The sequence below is a fragment of the Mobula birostris genome, chromosome 4 (genome assembly GCF_030028105.1).
Source record: "Mobula birostris isolate sMobBir1 chromosome 4, sMobBir1.hap1, whole genome shotgun sequence".
In the NCBI taxonomy this organism is placed as follows: Eukaryota; Metazoa; Chordata; class Chondrichthyes; order Myliobatiformes; family Myliobatidae; genus Mobula; species Mobula birostris.
In genome coordinates, this window is record NC_092373.1 from 189,156,215 (window position 1) to 189,176,293 (window position 20,079).

The window sequence follows — 20,079 nt, forward strand, 5'->3', positions numbered from 1 at the left end:
TCTTTATGAACACTGAATTCTTCCGTTTATGGCCATTTTTAAAACTCAATCATGTCTTCCCTTCCAAAGAGCATGTGCTGTTCTATTCCGACATTGCTCTTGATTTGTTTTATTTTATTTTGAACGTCTCGTGGCAATAGGCCAATCGCCGTGTCAGGTTCATTTTACAAATACCTCATCGCCAGTGTTTTGTTCTGTAACGTCAAAATATTAAACTAATTTAAGGAAGACACAGGAGTCCAAAATGCAGGTCTAGCTTTGTTTATACTTTAAGCAAGGTGTGCATATATCACCTGGTAGCGTGATGACATATGCAATTCATATATTTATACATATAAGCTCTAATTAGTTATTTAATTGAACAAGAATGATTAATTAACTAATATATATACAACAATGAAATATAATTGAAATATTAAATACACACTTTGCATCTTGGAGTTTTGAATTTTCTCCTTACTTAGAAAATAGTATACATTTATGTTTCTTCTGCCAAAGTGCATGACCATACTTTTCCGACACTGTATTCTATCTGCCTCTCCTTTGCCCCTTCTCCCTTTCTGTCTTAGGCCTTCTTCTGCAAACTTCCTGCTTCCTCAATACTACCTGTCCCTCCACCTATCTGCGTATCACCCACCAGCTTGGCCACAAAGCCGTGAAAATTCTGTCATCCAAATCAATGACATATAATGTAAAAAGGAGTGGCCACAACATTGAACTCTGTGGAATACCACTAGTCACCAACAGCCAATCAGAAAAATTGCATCATTGCTCTTTGCCTCCTGCAAATTAGCCAATCTCCTATGCATGCTAGTATCTTTCATGTAGTGCCATGGGCTCTTAGCCTGCTAAGCAGCCTCATGTGCAGCACCTTGTTATCCTTTGTTAACGCAGTGTCAGAGACCTGCTAGCTACTGCTTCCCTGGTGATTTCTTCCCCTCCCCCAACAATATCTAAAGTACCTATACTTATTATTAAGGCCGGCTGGTGGCACAATGGCATCAGCGCCGGACTCTGGAGCGAAGGGTCCCGAGTTTGATTCCAAGACCAGCCACCCTCTGAGCACGCTTTCCATCCGTGCCAGGTTGAGCATTGAGCTAGACACACGGCCTCGTAAAAAAAAAGGGTCGAGTCAGGAACGTTCATATTGTGACCTGGTTAATCTGAAAGGACACCAATTCTGACACCACGCGCCAGACAAGAATGGCTGACTGTCTGGTGCAACAAGCTAAAAAAAAACTTATTATTAAGGGGAATGGCCATAACCGTACATTGCACTGGCTGTCCGTTTTCTTTTTCCCTCTTGACAGTCACCCAGGTACCAGCCTCCTGTAGCTTAGGGGTAACTACCTCCCTGTAACTTCTGTCTATTACCTCCTCAGTTTCCCATATGAACTGAAGGTCATCAAGGTGCAGCTGCAGTTCCTTTACACATTCTCTGAGGAGCTGCATCTGGCACAGATATGGTTACCTGGGAGCCTGGAGGTCTCCCAGAATTCCCACATCTCACACAAAGAGCACAACACAGCGCCTGGAGCCATTCCCTCTGCTCTAAGTGTGCACCAACAGATGAAGAACGTAGAATGAAAAAGAAGAGGAAACTTAGTAGATACTTACCTCGCCCAAGCCTGTTCTTGACGAAGGCTAATGAGCCTTCTCACTCTAACATTAGTCCACTCACACAATGGCCACTCCGCATGTCCCTGTTACTCATCTGCTTTCAATCAGCTGCAGGAATTAACATAGCTCCAATAAATTTGGAGTTACCTGAATCTGAATGCGAGTATATTTGTCAATCAAAACTGGTACATGATGCTCTGCCCAACACATATATTAATATATAAAAGTCCTCACTGTCACTCTTTAAGCCATTTGCTGCAAAAGAGTAATTATTATACCTGATTTTCTTTGTAAGCGATTGAATGAGTATGTACTATTTCATGTTCTGGCACTAACCACCAAATGGTGTCTGTAGCCAGTCTAGAGCCACTTAATACTGACGCTAACTGCTCTGAAAGTAAAATTCCACTCTTCATTATCAAGTCAATCAATCATAGACACAATGAGCTGACAGAAAAGAAATGAGCTCAGACTGTAGTGAGTAATGATTTCTGGATTGTTTTTAATGTAAAGTAGGTTGTAGAGAGGATGGTAAAGCCCAGGAGGGCTAAATTATATATACCCTTCATACCCTTGGCTGATGATGTGAGAACAGCCAAGGCTTTAGGGTACAGTCAGTACACAAACAAGACAAGTCAGGTCAAGCCAACTTTATTGTCATTTATCTATATAAATGTATATAACGTATATAACCACATATGTATATAGAAACGAGACAATGTTTCTTTGAACCAGGGTGTGAAGCACAATAGTACACACAAGACATATAGCATACAATAACTTATGAAGATGAGGATAAAATCTACAGATGAATCACACGTAAATAACAAACTAAGGTGCATTAATCTTAAATATTGTAAGGTATGGAACAGATTAACTGGTAACACTTTGAATACGATGCAGCCGGGAGTTCAGAAGTCTAATGGCCTGGGTGAAGAAGCTGTTTCTTATTCTAGCCATTCCTGTTTTTATGCATTATAGTCTCTTGCCTGATGGTAGAAAGTCAAAGAGGATACTGGATGGATAGGTGGGATCCTTAATAGTACTAAGGGTGATAAACTTTGTGCTATTCATCATTAATTATGATTACAGTTGTAACTTGTAATTTAAGTGGCTGCACATCACAGCAAAGGACCAACAGCAGAAGCTGCTAACCCGAGTCAGGGACAACTCACACCTCCCTTGCAAAACTACACGGGGGATAGAGACAGCAGGTCACAAGAATTCTTTTCCCTTCCTGAACGTGTCTTAAACAAGAGAACATAGGTCTAAGGTGAAAGAAAGAAGTTTAGAAAGGAACTGAGCAGGTACATTTTCACACGCTAAGTGGAGGGAATCTGGAGAAACACTGCTTGAGGAGATATTGGAGGCAGAAAATATTGTAACATTTAAGAATCATCCGGACAAGCACCTGAATTGTCATGGCATCGGAGACTGAGGACCAAGTGATACTAGTATAGCTAATTGCAATATGGATGTCTGTCAGAGGCAGCAGTTGACTGATGAAGCAAAGCCCACAAGTTCATTGTTAGGTTCAGTGAGGCCTTGGGTTAGATCAGAAGCCCAATGTCTGCAAGTCCACTAGGGAAGCTGGAGGCCCTATATCAGTGAGTCTGTGAGACTGCGAGTCCACTGGAGGCTGAGGCCTGTCTGTGTGTATGAGTCCACTGCAGGCTGAGGCCTGTCCTGGGCGGGAGGCCTGTCTGTGTGTATGAGTCCACTGCAGGCTGAGGCCTGTCCTGGGCGGGAGGCCTGTCTGTGTGTATGAGTCCACTGGAGGCTGAGGCCTGTCTGTGTGTATGAGTCCACTGCAGGCTGGGGCCTGTCCTAGGCGGGAGGCCTGTCTGTGTGTATGAGTCCACTGGAGGCAGAGGCCTGTCTGTGTGTATGAGTCCGCTGGAGGCTGAAGCACGTCTGTGTGTATGAGTGGCTGAGCAGGCAATGGGGAGGAAAAGGCTTCACACACAAAAACAGGTCAGGCAGTTTCTATAGAAATGAATAGATATTCAAGGTTTTGGCCCAAGCCCCTTCATCAGGAAAAGGGCTTGTTTTGCTTTTGTAGTTTAGTTTAATTGCTGATGTTGTTGCCTGTGTTATTCTGCTGAACGTTGTGGACATGCTATGTGGTGACCCACGCGTGCCGTCCCCAGCACATCCTAGGGTTGAGCCGACTGCTCATCCAAATGATGCACTTCATTGAATGTTTTGGTTTACATCTGATAAATAAATTCGTCTGATTCTAAAACTGAACAGTTACTGCAGACGTGGTGGACTGTCTGATCTATTTCCATCCCGGCAACTAACTCTATGACTCTATGACCAAGTGTAAGGTAAAGTTGCTTATACTGATCTGGTAAGAGACATGGAGACAGCAGGCTCTGTGTTTGTGTGACTCACTGAAGGGAATGTAAAGGAGGGGAGAAGAAGAGGTAGGCTCCAGCACAAGGCCTTCTAAACACACACTCAGAATGCAATGCAAGGAGACAGCCTGGCAGGAAACAGAATCAAGCTTCTTATCTCCGTGCGTAGAACGTAGAACAGTACAGCACAGTACAGTACTGAGCCTTTGGTCAATGATGTTGCACTGATCCTTTGACCTACTCTAAGCTCAGTCTAACTCTTCCCTCTTACACTGCCCGCCCCTGTTTTTCTGTTTCCCACGTGCCTTCTCGAGGGTTCCTTATATGTCCCCAATGATCAGATCAGAATCAGAATCAGGTTTAATATCACCGGCGTATGTTGTGAAACTCGTGGCAGCAGACAATGCAAAGCATGATAAATATAGAATAACGAAATGGAATTACAGTAAATCTATATATTAGAAATCAGATAGCAGAGGAGAAGTTGTTCCTGATCGCTGAGTGTGTACCTTCAGGCTTCTGTACCTCCTTCCTGATGGTAACAGTGAGAAGAGGCCATGTCCTGGGTAGTGGGGGTCCTTAATGATGGATGCCGCCGTTCTGAGGCACTGCCTCCTGAAGATGTTTTGGAAACTATGGATGCTAGTACCCATGATGGAGATGATTAATTTTACAACTCTCTAATCTTACTACAATCCTGTGCAATAGCCTCCCCCCACCCCCCTCAATACCAGGCGGTGATGCAACCAGTCACAATGCACTCCACGGTACATCTGTAGATGTTTTTGAGTCTTTAAGGTGGCAAACCAAATCTTCTCAAACTCCTGATGAAATATAGCTGCTCTCTTGCCTTCTTTATAGCGACATCGATAAATTGGGGCCAGGTTAGATTCTCGGAGATACTGACACCCGGGAACTTGAAATTGATCTCTTCTCTTCTGATCACCCTATGATAATCTGCTTTACCACCACCACTGGCCCATGTCTTTTAAATGTCCCTAATGTATTTACCTCTATCTTACCACTCTCTGTGTAGAAAACCTGTCTCTGACATCCCCTAAACTTTCCTTGAGGTTATGTCCCCTTGTTTTTGCCTTTTCTGGCCTGAGAAAAGTCTCTAGCTATCCACTTAATCTATGCCTCTCATCACCTTGTACATCTCCGTCAAGTCACCTCTCATCCCCACTATCTCCAAAGAGAAAAGCCCCAGCTCACTCAACCTATACTTAAAAGAAAACCTATCCTTCTGGCTCACAGGATATTGACTGATCTCATGATCAGCATAAGGCTCTTCCTTAGCCATTGCTCCAGTCAGCTCTTTTCTCAGTGCAGCCTGGCTCCATCACTCCGCTGCTAATAACCTGTACTAATCGTGACCAATGCCTCAAGCAAAGTTGTTTCCCATGATGGGGGAGTCTAGTACGAGAGGGCATGACTTCAGGATTGAAGGGTGCCCTTTCAGAACAGAAATGTGAAAAAATTTTTTTTGTCAGAGGGTGGTGAATCTATGGAATTTGTTGCCACGGGCAGCAGTGGAGGCCAAGTCATTGGGTGTATTTAAGGCAGAAATTGATAGGTATCTGAGTAGCCAGGGCATCAAAGGTTATGGTGAGAAGGCGGGGCAGTGGGACTAAATAGGATAAAATGGGTCAGCTCATGATAAAATGGCGGAGCAGACTCGATGGGCCAAATGACCTACTTCTTCTCCTTTGTCTTATGGTCTTATGGTCTAAATATTCGTCTCAGTCTGACTCATTTAACACCACTACAGCCACATCTTATAGTTTGCAGGCGTTAGTTGCCCTGTGAGGTATACTAAGCCATGTTACTTGAGGCTCTGCGTTCCAATGTGGTATTACAGCAACACTGCTACACAATTAACATAAAGATCTTTTTCACACTCTGCATACAGGAAAGGCGCCAGATTCACCCATGATAACACCCACCACGAAATGTTAAAGAAATTACATTAACAGTGGTGTGCAAAAGTTTGGGCACCCCAGGCAAAGCTTCTGTTACTGTGAATAGTTAAGTGAGTAGAAGATGAACTGATCTCCAAAAGTCATAAAGTTAAAGATGAAACATTATTTTCAACATTTTAAGCAAGATTAATGTGTATTATTTTTGTTTTGTACAATTTTAGAGTGAAAAAAAGGAAAGGAGCACCATGCAAAAGTTTGGGCACCCCAAGAGATTTGAGTTCTCAGATAACTTTTACCAAGGTCTCAGACCTTAATTAGCTTGTTAGGGCTATGGCTTGTTCACAGTCATTGTTAGGAAAGGCCAGGTGATGCAAATTTCAAAGCTTTATAAATACCCTGACTCCTCAAACCTTGTCCCAACAATCAGCAGCCATGGGCTCCTCTAAGCAGCTGCCTAGCACTCTGAAAATTAAAATAAATGATGCCCACATAGTAGAAGGCTATAAGAAGATAGCAAAGCATTTTCAGGTAGCCATTTCCTCAGTTTGTAATGTAATTAAGAAATGGCAGTTAACAGGACCGGTGGAAGTCAAGTTGAGGTCTGGAAGACCAAGAAAACTTTCTGAGAGAACTGCTCGTAGGATTGCTAGAAAGGCAAATCAAAACCCCCATTTGACTGCAAAAGTCCTTCAGGAAAATTTAGCAGACTCTGGAGTGGTGGTGCACTATTCTACCGTGCAGCGACACCTGCACAGAGTCATCAGAAGAAAACCTTTCCTGCATCCTCACCACAAAATTCAGCATCAGAGTTTGCAAAAGAACATCTAAACAAGCCTGATGCATTTTGAAAACAAGTCATGTGGACTGGTGAAGTTAAAATAGAACTTTTTGCCACTATGAGCAAAGGTATGTTTGGAGAAAAAAGGGTGCAGGATTTCATGAAAAGAACATCTCTCCAACTGTTAAGCATGGGGGGGTGGATCTATCATGCTTTGGGCTTGTGTTGCAGCCAGTGGCACGAGGAACATTTCACTGGTAGAGGGAAGAATGAATTCAATCAAATACCAGCAAATTCTGCAAGCAAACATCACACCGTCTGTAAAAAAAGCTAAAGATGAAAAGAGGATGGCTACTACAACAGGATAATGATCCTAAACACACCTCAAAATTCACAATGGACTACCTCAAGAGGCGCTAGCTGAAGGTTTTGCCATGGCCCTTACAGTTTCCCAACCTAAACATCATTGAAAATCTGTGGATAGGCCTCAAAAGAGCAGTGCATGCAAGACAGCCCAAGAATCTCACAGAACTAGAAGCCTTTTGCAAGGAAGAATGGGTGAAAATCCCCCAAACAAGAATCGAAAGCCTCTTATCTGGCTACAGAAAGTGTTTACAAGCTGTGATACTTGCCAAAGGGGGTGTTACTAAGTACTGACCATGCAGGGTGCCCAAACTTTTGCTTTGGGCCCTTTTCCTTTTTTGTTATTTTGAAACTGTAAAAGATAGAAATAGAAAAGTAATCTTGCTTAAAATATTAAAGAAATGTGTCATCTTTAACTTTATATCTTTTGGAAATGAGGTCATCTTTTATTCGCTTAGCTAGTCACAGTAACAAATTTTGACCAGGGGTGCACAAACATTTGTATGCCACTGTATATTGGTTGGTATTCAGAAGACTAAAAGGTGATCTTACTGAAACATCCAATCATGAGGGAATATGACACGGTAGAAGCTGAAATAGTTCCCTTGGGATGAAGCTTAGGGGACATAGTCACAAGAAGTACTGCAAATGTGGAAAATCTGGAGCAATACTCACAATGTGCTGGAGGAGCTCAGCAGGTCAGGCAGCCTCGATGGATGGGAATAAGCGGTCGAGACTTGCTGTTATAGTTATAAGGGGACATAGTCATTTGGTTAAAGGCAGTCATTTAAATCTGATGTGCAGAGGCATTTATTCAAACAGAGGGTTGTGAATCTCTGGAATCTTCTCGTGTTTGATGCTAGATTTTGGAGTATTTAGTGATGTAGGAGGTAAAGCATTGTAAAATGAGAGAGATGAATGCCTATGAAACTGTCACAGAAGAGGAGATAAGGGTTGGGGGGAAATCAGAGGAGTGTCCCAAAGAATGAATGATAGGTTAAATGTTGGAACCCCAAAGCTCCCCTGGCTCCCTCCTCCTACACACAAACAGCAGCAAAGCAACGACCCCCGCTTCCCCACCAGCAAAAAAGCATTGGTGCTCTCCACTGAGCACTTAAGCGTGCAGCAAAGCATCAATAAAGGCACAGACTTGCAATATCCCAAAAACCTCTTGTTCACTTGGTAATTTGACATACCACAGGCTCTCTCTCTCTCTCTCTCAAATAAGGGAAAAAGAGGTCTTCCCATTTCACAGTGAGAGAGGGGAGACCTAACGAGCAAATTGCTGATTTATGTTGTTGAAAATCTGTTGCGTCGCTTTTTCTGAGCTCTGTGTCCAGAGAGTCAGCCCCTGGGCTCAGGTCTCTGGACAGACAGCCAGCAGCTAACCCGCTGCTCCCAATGGTCCGTGTTCTCCCGCGACACCTCAGTCAGGGTACCGGCCTTGAATCAGCCTGTCTCCAGCGCCACGAAAATCTGGCAAACTGAAGGCACACTCATCTTCTAGGCCGCACCCTTGGGATATCGAAAAGCAGCCAGTTGTGAGGCCCTGAGAGTGGGTCCCATTCCCGCAAAGAACCAAGGTCAGAGTACAAAAGGAGAAAAAAAGAGATATCAAAGATAGAAATAGAGCTGTTTCCAAAGATGCAAGCAAAGGAGTGGCCATTTAGCACCCTCCGAATCCAGTTATGATCTTTATCCTCTTTCTCTTTACATAGCTCCATTAATCTAACCTCCACCACTATTCTGAGCACTCAGTGTCTATGCTTACTCTTACTTGTCTATGTCCTAGTGCTGGTACTGGTCCTCCCTAGGTTACCATAGTACTCCGTTCATCAGAAATATTTGCAACCTGAGCAGTTCATAGTTTGGAAGTGAAGTAAAGCAGAGTATGGCAAGGACCACAGACTCAGTTGTAGTGGAAGAGTTAGCAGGCATGGATAAAGTGGCCATTGGCCTGCCTCACCACCCAGGGAGTGAGTCTGTTCAGAACGGCCATCTCTGCCCAGTTTGACACAACTCCTAGCTGGTGTAACTCCAGGGAAAGGGATGAGAGAAGGCTCATGGAATGCCCTGTTTCTAACCAGCAGAAGGTACCACCAACCCCGCAGCAGCGAGACAATGCTTCCTGCTGCTGTCCCAAATACCTATTTGTACATAAGGGCTGAGGGTGGTGGGGTGGAGATACGTCTCTATCAAAGGAGGTGTAAGGCACTCCTTCTCTCCACTAGCCTGTAGGTCATAGTTGGACCCCGATCAGGGTCACGTGAAGCCATGGGAGCAGACAGTGGATGGCCATATGAGCCTCTGATGCATGTCACAAGTCCTGGTTATGAGATCCCTGACACTAGGCAGACAATCTCTGAAGAGCATTGATAATGGCTGGAGTGACCGGGCTTGTAAAGACACTTCCCAAAAGAAAGCAATGGTGAATCATTTCTGTAGAAAACTTTGCCAAGAACAATTATGATCATAGGACCATGATTGCCTACATCATATGCCACAGCACATAATGATGATGATGTACATTTGGGCTGTCCATAACTGGAACATTTAAAACCTGGGGAAAATCTCTATATAAGCTTAAATGCTTCACAAAGCATAATTGTAGTACTGAACAAACTTATGACAAGTCGAAAATAAACAAGTATTTAGCCTTAAATCCAGTCTGTTTAGCATGAAAAAGAATTGTTTCGAAGTCCTCTACCTCTTAATTGATTTGATGCATTAAACTAAGTCACTAGTTAAAATAGCAATCAGAAAGATTTAGTGGTGAGCTTGAGCATTTCTGCCAACTTCTGATCGGCTTGAGTACATTTGAGGCTTGTTCTCAGTGTTCGTCATTCAGTTCAAGTGATGAGATTTCTTCACAAGTTACAAGCTTTTGTAGTTACTAAATAAATTTTCTGCCACAGAATCCTCGTAGAACATTGAATATAGGAACAGTATATCACAGTACAGGGACTTTGTCCCATGAGGTTGTGCCAACCTTTTAAACTACTCTAAGATCAATCTATCTCTCACATAGCCTTCCATTTTCCTTTCATCCATGTATTATAAGCATCTTAAATGTCACTACCACCACCCCGGTAGAGCATTCCATGCACTTACCACTCCTTGTAAAAAAAACAATTCTGTCATCTCTCCTCCAATCATCTTAAAACCTTCAGTTAGTCCTGACGAAGGGTCTCGGCCTGAAACGTCGACTGCACCTCTTCCTAGAGATGCTGCCTGGCCTGCTGCGTTCACCAGCAACTTTGATGTGTGTATCTTAAAATTATGCCCTCTTGTGTTATTTATAGCTGTCCTGAGAACAAGGATACTGGCTCTCCACTCTTTCAATACCTCTTATCATCTTATAAAACTCTATCAAGTTACCTCTCATCCTCCTTTACTCCAAAGGGGGAAAGCCCTAGCTCACTCACTCTACTCTCATAGGAAATGCTCTTGAATCCAGGCAGCATCCTGGTAAATCTCCTCTGCACCTCCTCTAAAGGTTCCATATCATTCCTTTTTATGAAGCAATCAGAATTGAACACAATACTACAAGTGTGAACTAACCAGAGTTTTACATAGCTGTAACATTACCTCACGGCTCTTGAACACAATCCTCTGACTAACGAAGGCCCAATACACCAAACACCGTCTAACGCCCTATCGACTTGAGTGGCACCTTTGAAGGATCTATGGATGTGGACCCTCAGAATACTCAGCACTGATAAGAATCCTGCAATTAACCTTGTGCTCTGCCTTCAAGTTTGACCTTCCAAAGTGTATCACTTCATACTTCTCTGACTGAACTCCATCTGCCACTTCTCAGCCCAAGTCTGCATCCTATCAATGTCCCATTGTAACCTACAACAACCTTCAACACTATCCCTAACTCCACCAACCTTTAGTTTAAGATTCATTACTTTTAAACCGCTACCAGTCTGTTCCAATATTGGAATCAGCTAGATACTTTTGGCTCTGATGTACACAGAGGGAATGTTGCAGCGACAGTCTTTGTTACAGTTGTCAAGCAGCAAGTGCATGAGTCTGTACCTGTCTTTTCAAATGGATGTAAAAGATCTAACAGAACTATATTGAAGGGAATGAAATGTATTTCTGCTCACTTTCTAGGCTGATAAGCAGTTTTCGAGCAAATTCAAAAAGAGAACTGATCTTTCCAGTTCGTAGAACTGTTGAGAAGCAGCAGTTATGATCAGGAGTTACAGAATGGGAGCCATTAATTCTAATGAGAACCAGCCATCAAACTGTGTTCAAATAATTATAGGCTTGGTCAAATTTACTTTCCTATTTATCAGTACGTGCATGCACAGGCGGGTGGCAGGGTGGAGGGACGTCTCTACCAGAGTCGGAGTAAGGTGCTCATTCACTCCGCTGGCCTGCAAGGTGTATCACCTCCTGAGACCACCCCTCCCAATAAGGGTCACATGAAGCCTTCGGAGCAGGTGGTGGATAGTCGTATGAGCAGCCGGTGCATATCACAAGTTCTGGTTATGTGACCACTGACGCCGGGCAGACAATCTCTGAAGAGTATTGATAATGGTTGGGGTCACCTGTCTTGTAACGACACTGCCCAGAAGAAGACAATGGCAAACCATCGTTTTCTACTTGTGTAGAAAAATTTGCCAAGAACAAATATGGTCATGGAAAGACCATGATCATCTATGTCATACAACGTGGCACATAACGAATGAACAAATGAACGCATGTACAGGAGAATGAAAATGTTACTTGCAGCACATCACATATAGGCAGCATTCACAAGAAATGCATAAATTGTGCATAAATTATACTCACTTTCTACAAGAATGAATACAATAGGAACACATTAGAAAACAAAGTCATTTTCAGTACAAAGTGATCAACTTGATCACAGTGATGCTAAGCTACAGTTATGTGCCTGTGATATATTGGGTACAGTCCACTATGCTCTCCAATTTCTTACATTCCTGCACATTGGGATTGCTGTACCAAACTATGGTGGAACCAAAGATGTTGGTGCACTTTCACTGTGACGACATTGATTGCTGGGCTCAGGACATGTTAACACCCAAACAGTCAATGCTGGTGACTCTCTCCACTGCCAATTTCTCAATGTAGACTGGTGCATCTTTGCTGTTTCTCCCCTTCATGAAGTCAGCAATCAGCATTTTGCTGATACTGAATGAGAGATTGTTGTCGTGGCATTAATCAATCCAGGTGTCCTCTCATGCTCTGGTAAGCTGACTCACTGCCACCTGTGACACGAACAGTGATAGTAGTGTTATCGGTGAATTTGAGGATGACGTTGGAGCTATGCTTAAACGCTCTGTCATGTGTGCAAATACAGTACAGCAGCAGGGTAAGCAACCAGCCTTGAGGTGCAACATCAAGATGAAGATCTGCCAATGAGGAAGTTGAGAATCCAGTTTGCAGGGTGACACAAAGGCCCAGGTCCTGGAGCTTGAAGATGAACAGCAGTGTGGCCCCAATGTCCACGAGCAGACTGAGGAGCCAGAGAAATGACGTCTGTTATAGCAATTGTAGTGGTAGGCAAATTGGAATGGATACAGGTCATCTCTGAGGCAGGAATTGAATTGCATTATAACCAATCTATTACACTTGATATGACCACATTATTAGGTACTTCACGAACATAAAAAAGTGGCCATTGAGTGTATGTCTGCAGTCTTAGGCAAAAAAATAGCAGACAGAATATAGTGTAGGGAAGTGTATGGTCATGCACTTTGGTAGAAAGAATGAAGGTGTAGAATATTTTCTAAATGGGAAGGCAATTCAAAAATCAGTGGTGCAAAAGGACTTGGGAGTCTTTGTGTAGGATTTCCTGAAGGTTAATTTGCAGTTGAGTCAGTGGTGAGGAAGGCAAATGCAATGCTATCATTCATTTCGAGCATTCTAGAGTATATGAGCAAGGGTGCACTGCTTTATAAGGATTTAATAAGACCAGACTTGGAGTATTGTGAGCAGTTTTGGGACACTTATCTAAGAAAAGATGTGCTGGCATTAGGGAGGGTCCAGAGGAGGTTCATGAGAATGATTCAAGTAATGAAAGGGTTAACGTATGAGGAGCGATTGATGGCTCTGGGCTTGCACACTTTGGAGTTTAGAAGAATGAAGGGGCATCTCACTGAAATCTATCAACTATTGAAAGGTGTAGGTAGAGTGAATAGAGGAGAGGATGTTTCCTGTACTGATAAGTCTAGAACCAAAGAGGGGCACATCCATTTAGAATGGAGATGAGAAGGATATTATTTAGCCAGAGGGTCATGAATCTGTGGAATTCATTGCCACGGACGGCTGTGAGGCCAAGCGTTTGAGTATACTTAATGTGGAGGTTGATAGGTTCTTGGTTATTCAGGGCATCAAATGTTACGGGGCAAAAACAGGAGACTGGGGTTGAGCATGATAGTAAGTCAGCCATAATGGAATGGCAGAGTAGACTCGACGGGTCGAGTTGCCTAATTCTGCTCCTATATCTTATAGCTTTATAGTCTTATGCTGCTGTAGCCCATCCAGTTCAGCTTGAACCAGTCTGGCCAATCTGCTCTGACCTCTTTCATTCACAAAGTGTTTTCATCCACTGAACCACTACCCACTGGATGTTTTTTGTTTCTCACACCATTCTCTGTAAACTCCAGAAATTGTTGCACATGAAAATCCCAGGAGGTCAGCTGTTTCTGAGATACTCAAACCAATCCATCTGCCACCAACAATCATTCCATGGTCAAGGTCACCTAGATCACATTTCGTCCCCATTTTGATGTTTGGTCTGAACAACAAATGAACCTCTTGACCATGTCTGATCTTGAGTTGCTGCTACATGATTGGCTGATTAAATATTTGCATTAATGAGCAAGTGTACAGATGTACCTAATAAAGTGGCCACTGCGTGTAAGTGTTATTTGATGGTAGTCATTGAGACAGGTAGCCTGCTCTTCTTGCACACCTACCAGTATTATAAGTATATTTTTGAAGTGGTTAGAAATCTCAGATTGCTAAAACAAGAGGTTAAATATGTCCATCGATGCTCCAGCCGATGGTCCACACAGGTCATTAGTAGTCGTCCAGGTCCACCATCGGGATCAGATGCTTTTGGTAGATTCACCCTCATGAAGGATGCTTGGATGTCGGTTTCGGAGCCAAAGATTACCGGGTCACCTGGAGACCTGGGGGCTCATGTGGGTGTGTCTCCAAATTAGACCTCACCAACGTCTTATACAACTTCAACATTACTTCCCAACTCCTATACTCAGTGCTTTGATTTATGAAGTTCAACGTACCAAAAGCTCACTTTATGACCCTATCTACCTGTGACACCACATTCATGGAATTATGGATCTGTAATTGTGAGGTCCCTGACAAAGAACAATCCAGCCAAGACCTCAACAGTGGAACAGGCGGACAAAGTTACTTCGAACTCAATGGCTGTGAAGATGGATGAAGGCAGCAACAAATCCATCAACTCCAATCATCGTGGTTTCCATGCCATTGAAATCAGCTGGTTGATTTGTGAAGTATTGTGTGATTCTTGCAGTGCAACATCAAGTACATGTTAAACAAATACACGCACAGGCGTCTTCACTCTGTGGGCCTCTTCTTCAGAATGAAGACCATCATCCTCGACCTCAAGGGACAGCCACAAGGAAGAAGACAGATTTGTATACCCAATCCTTTTGCTACGCAATCTCACCTTATAGGAAGTAGTATTGTGCAAGGCCTGCCACAGCTGTTGAGTGTCCAACTGTGATACCAGTTGAGTCTGAAATTGCTCATTTGCACTCACAATGGCCTTTCCGACATTGTATCTGGACTTTTTAAATGACTTTAGATCGCCAGACCTAACGCCACAGATCTAGCCTCAGCAGAAATAGAATCTCCTGGTTTATTTGGGGCTTCTGGTTGCGAAAGAGCTAGAACATTTTAGTGGACATGATCACCATGATCAGCAGTCGCTAAGCAATGCACCCTGATTCCTTCCCTATCATTGCAGGGGATTTCAACCAGGCCAGCTTGAAGAAGTCTCTGAACAACTACAACCAACATATCACCTGTGGAACCAGAGGTGCCAACACATTTGACTGCTGTTATACCACCATCAAGAACCCATGTCCACACGTTGGAAAGTCCAATCACTTCAACTCCTAGCATTCAGGCAAAGACTAAAGATCACAGTGCCAGTGGTGAGGAACAAGAAGGTATGATCAAGGGAGGTAGGGGAGTGCTTACAGGACTGGTTTGAGTTAGTGGACTACACAATATTCAGAGATTCATCTTTGAATCTGAATGAATACGCCACAGTTGACACCAAGTTCATCAAAACCTGTGAGGATGAATGAGTGCCTTTGAGAACATACCAGACATAGCAAACCAGAAGCTGTCAATGAACTAGGAGATTCATAGTGTGCTGAGGGCTAGACCTGTGGAATTCTGGACCGGTGATCCAGAACTGTAAAAGCAGTCCAGTTACGACCTATGTAATTTCATTTTTAAGAGTGAGAAAACAATTCTGTTTGAAGTTAGAGACAGAATCAGACGCACATCAGCTCTGGCAGGATTTGCAAATGATGGCGTTCCTACAAGGCAAAGACTAACATTATGAATGGCTGTGATGCTTCTCTCCCGGATGAACTCAGTGGCTTACATACATGCTTTGAATGGGAGAATAAAACTACACCTGTGTGAACCGTGTAGCATTTGTTGACCCTGTGATCTCTGTAACAGAGGCTGATTTCAGAACATCTTTCTGAAGCCTCCCAGGTATCAGGGCCTGACATTGTACTTGGTAGGGCACTGAAAATGTGTATCAACCAACCAGCTGAAGTGCAGTCGGAGGTTCCCACCTGCTTCAAAAAGACATCAATTATATCAGTAAACAAGAAGAGCCGGGTGAGATGATTCAACAACTATCATCCAGTGGCACTCACATATACTATGGTGAAGTACTTTGAGGGTTTGGTCATGGCCAGAATCAACTTCTGCCTAAGCAAGGGTCTGGACCTGCTGCAATTTGCCTATTGCCACAATAGGTCTACAATAGATGCAATCTCACTGGCTCTCCACTCAGCCTTGGATTACCTGGACAATAACAATAGCTACATCAGGCTGCTGTCTGCTGATTACAGCTCAGCGTTCAACACCATCATACCCTCACTACTAATCAACAACTGCAAAAGCTAAATCTCTTTATCCCCCTCTGCAACTGAATCCTTAACTTCCTCATCAGGAGACCACAGTCAGTGTGTATCAGAAATAATACCTCCTCCTCACTGGCAATCAACACTGGCTTACCTCAAGAATGCATGCTTACCCGTTGCTCTACTTCCTCTACACCCACTACTGTGTGGTAGGCTCAGATCTAAAGATTCCTGCAATTTTCTACAGATGTACCATAGGGAGCACTCTAACTGGTTGTATCCCTGTCTGGTATGGTGTGACAACTACACAGGTTCTCAAAAAGCTGCAGAAAGTTTTAAATTCAGCCAGCTCCATCATGAACACTAGCCTCCCCAGCATCGAGGACACCTTCATAAGGCAATGCCTCAAAAAGATCATTAAGAACCCCCCATCACCCAGGACATGCTCTTCTCTCTTTGCTACCAACAAGGAGGAGGTACGTGAGCCTGAAGACACACACTCAACATTTCAAGAACAGCTTCTTCCCTGCCTGTCATCAGATTTCTGAATGGATAATGAATCCCAGATAAAATACTTTAATTAGTTTTTCTCCCTTTTTACAGTATTATTTAATTTAATTTAAAAAAATGTCTTATTGTAATTTATATTATGTTCTGCTGCTGTAATACACTAAATTTCACAACATGTGCCAGTGAGATTAAACCTGAATTTTAATTCTGATTCTGATCTTGGTTCTGATTCTGATTCTGAAGTCATTGGGGACTGTCCATTGTGCCCAACGATGATAGGAAACCTGTGCATGAGAGTTTTTAAAAGTGGAAAATGCATTTTACTATGCCAATTCCATTTTCTCAACCTTGGAAGTCCAGATCCAGTGGTACGAATGAGCATCACAAACTGGGGTCTTCTTTGGTTGCAGTGGATGACCAAGACATCTTCTGTACCATGTCATGCCTTATGCTCTCCACAGAGCATTGTAGTACTGTCTACCTGGTCGTTGGATCTCATTGTAGATCTCATCCTCCCAAGTTCGCTGGAGCTGACTTCACATACTAGGACTAATATGATTCACTAGGCATGTTAGGGTTTCTGAAGTAAATAAATAATACTGAGCACATGAGTTGTAGAGTCCATAGGTTGGGGAAATCAGTTCATAGTTGTGGTGAGTGAAGTTATCCACACTGGTTCAGGAGACTGATGGTTGAAGTGTAATAATGATTCCTGAACCTGATGGTGTGGGACCTAAGGCTCCAGTAGTTCCTTCCCGATAGTATCAGTGGGAGAGAGAGAACATGGCTTGGATGGTGGGAGTCTTTGATGATGGATGCTGCTTTCTTGTGTATGCTGAGTGCTCTAGTATTGCAGCTAATGTGCTTATACTAGTAAGGCTAAAGACTTCTTCGAGTTAGCTTGATCAAATTTTCCTGTCATGATGAGACAAGTATGCTGCTTTACTGCACTCAGTTACTATACTGGAACTGCAACCTTTATTGGTCTATAAATTTCTAAAGCTGCTACGTAGCCACATGGATGGTATGGCACGGCATGGTATTTATCGCAATGTTTGACACTGCCAGCAATTGGAAGACCGCTGTAAGGAGTTTGGAGGTTCTTCCCTTGACCACGTGGGTTTCCTCCTGGTGCTCTGGCTTCCTCTCACAGTCCAAAGTCGTACCATTTGGTCATTGTGAATTGACCCGTGATTAGGCTAGAGTTAAATTGGGGGTGATGAGTGGTGTGGCTTGAAGGGCCAGAAGGCCCTTTTCTGTGCTGTAACTCAATGAAAAAAAAAGAATTTAAAAACTTTAGGAAAAGCTCCTTCCCTCCACCATCAGATTTCTGAACAGTTTGAGTACCCATAAATAATACCTAACTGTTTTGCTCTCTTTTTGCACTATTTATATTTCTTACTGTAACACCATTTTTTATGTTTTGCACTGTACTGCTGCCACCAGAAAAGAACAAATTTCACAACATATGTAAGTGATAATAAACTGGAGTTTAATTTTGATTCTGCAAGTTATAAATATTCTAAACAAAAAAGAATGACAAAACCATGTTCATGAGTTCATGGATTGTTCAGAGTGGAGAAAATTGTTCTTAAATGATTGAGTGTTGCTTCTGTACCTCCTCCCTGATGGTATTAATAAGAGGGCAGGTCCTGATGATGAGACATCCCAGCGAGGAACCCAAACTGTTGACAATTCCTTTCATCGCATGGGGGCGGCTTGGCCCATTGAATTCCTCCAGCATGCTCTTTGTTGCACCTACATTAGTTTATGAAGACACGTAGTCCTCTTTTATTGTCATTTAGTAATGCATGCATTAGGAAATGATACATTATTTCCTCCGGTGTGATATCACAAAACACAGAACAGACCAAGACTGAAAAGCTGACAAAACCACATAATTATAACATATAGTTTCAACAGTGCACAATACCATAACTCGATGAAGAAGTCCATGAGCACAGTAAAGTTCAAAGTTTCTCAAATGTCCCACATCTCACGCAGACGGGAAAAGGAAGAACTCTCCCTGCCACGCCGACCAAAATCCGACTCTGAGTCATCCGAAAACTTCGAGCTCTGATCAGCTCTCCGACACCGAGTACTGAGCGCCATCTCTGTCTGAGCGATTCAACCTCTTTCTCGGTCGTCAAAAGCAGGCAAGGCCGGGGATTTTGAGGCCTACCCTCCGAAAGATTCCCGACCGCGCAGTAACGACAGCAGCGAACGAGCGTTTCAGAAATTTCTCCAGATGTTCCTCTGTGCTTTCATGTCCATTCTCCATCAAATCAGAATTGCCCACGGCCCCTATTTAACAGATATGACATCATTTTTCACCGGAGAGCTCTGCACGCGTGGCGTGCTGCCATCTTCTCCTCCCGCCATTATAATGGAAGTTCAGATAGATAGATACCTTATTGATCCCAAAGGAAATTACAGTGTCACAGTAGCATTACAACTGCACAGATATACAAATATTAGAAGAGAAGCAAGAAAGAATAAACTGTGTACATACATCTACTGATGCTTCTGGACACATCTTCAGTGATGTTCCTGGAATCATCGGGTGTTTCGGGTCTTTCAACATCATACAACCTCCTCCAGGTGACCCAGCCGGGGCTGATCAGACCCCAGCTTGTGTCCAGATGGCTAGCTACTTATGACTCCATGGCTCCCCTCTTTTAAGCCACAGCCATCTTGAGGCCCTCTCTGCCGCATCGGTGGTACTGCCAATGGCTCTCCTCTTCCTCTCTCCCTCGATGCCCAAGGATGAATAAGTTACCTCAAGTAGTCTAACAGGAGGGGATCATCAGTTACCCTGCTATAGGTTGACTCATTATAGAGCCTAATGGCCAAGGGTAAGAATGACCTCACATAACACTCTTTAGAGCAATGCAATTGTCTTAGTTTATTACAAAAAGTGCTCCTCTATTCAGCTAAGGTGGCATGCAGAAGGTGAGATACATTGTCTAGAATTGCCAGATTTTCCATTGGGTCCTTTGTTCTACCACAGCCTCCAGTGTGTCCAGTTTGACTCCTATAACAGAGCCAACATTTCTTATAAGTTTATTGAGCCTGGTGGTATCACCTGCGTAGATGCCATTGCCTCAGCACACCAATGTATAAAAGGTTTCACTGGCGACAACAGACTGGTAGAATATGCGAAGGAGAGGCCTACATACTCCAAAAGACTTTAATCTTCTCAGGAAGTAGAGGTGACCCTGGCCCTTCTTGTCCAGCCTCTGCGTTGGTGCTCAAGTCTGTCATCCAGGTTCACCCCCAGGTAATTATAGGTCCTCACCACATCCGCGTACTCACCATCAGTAGTAACAGGGAGCAGTGTATGCTTAGTTTTCCTAAAGTCCATCACCATCTCCTTTGTCTTG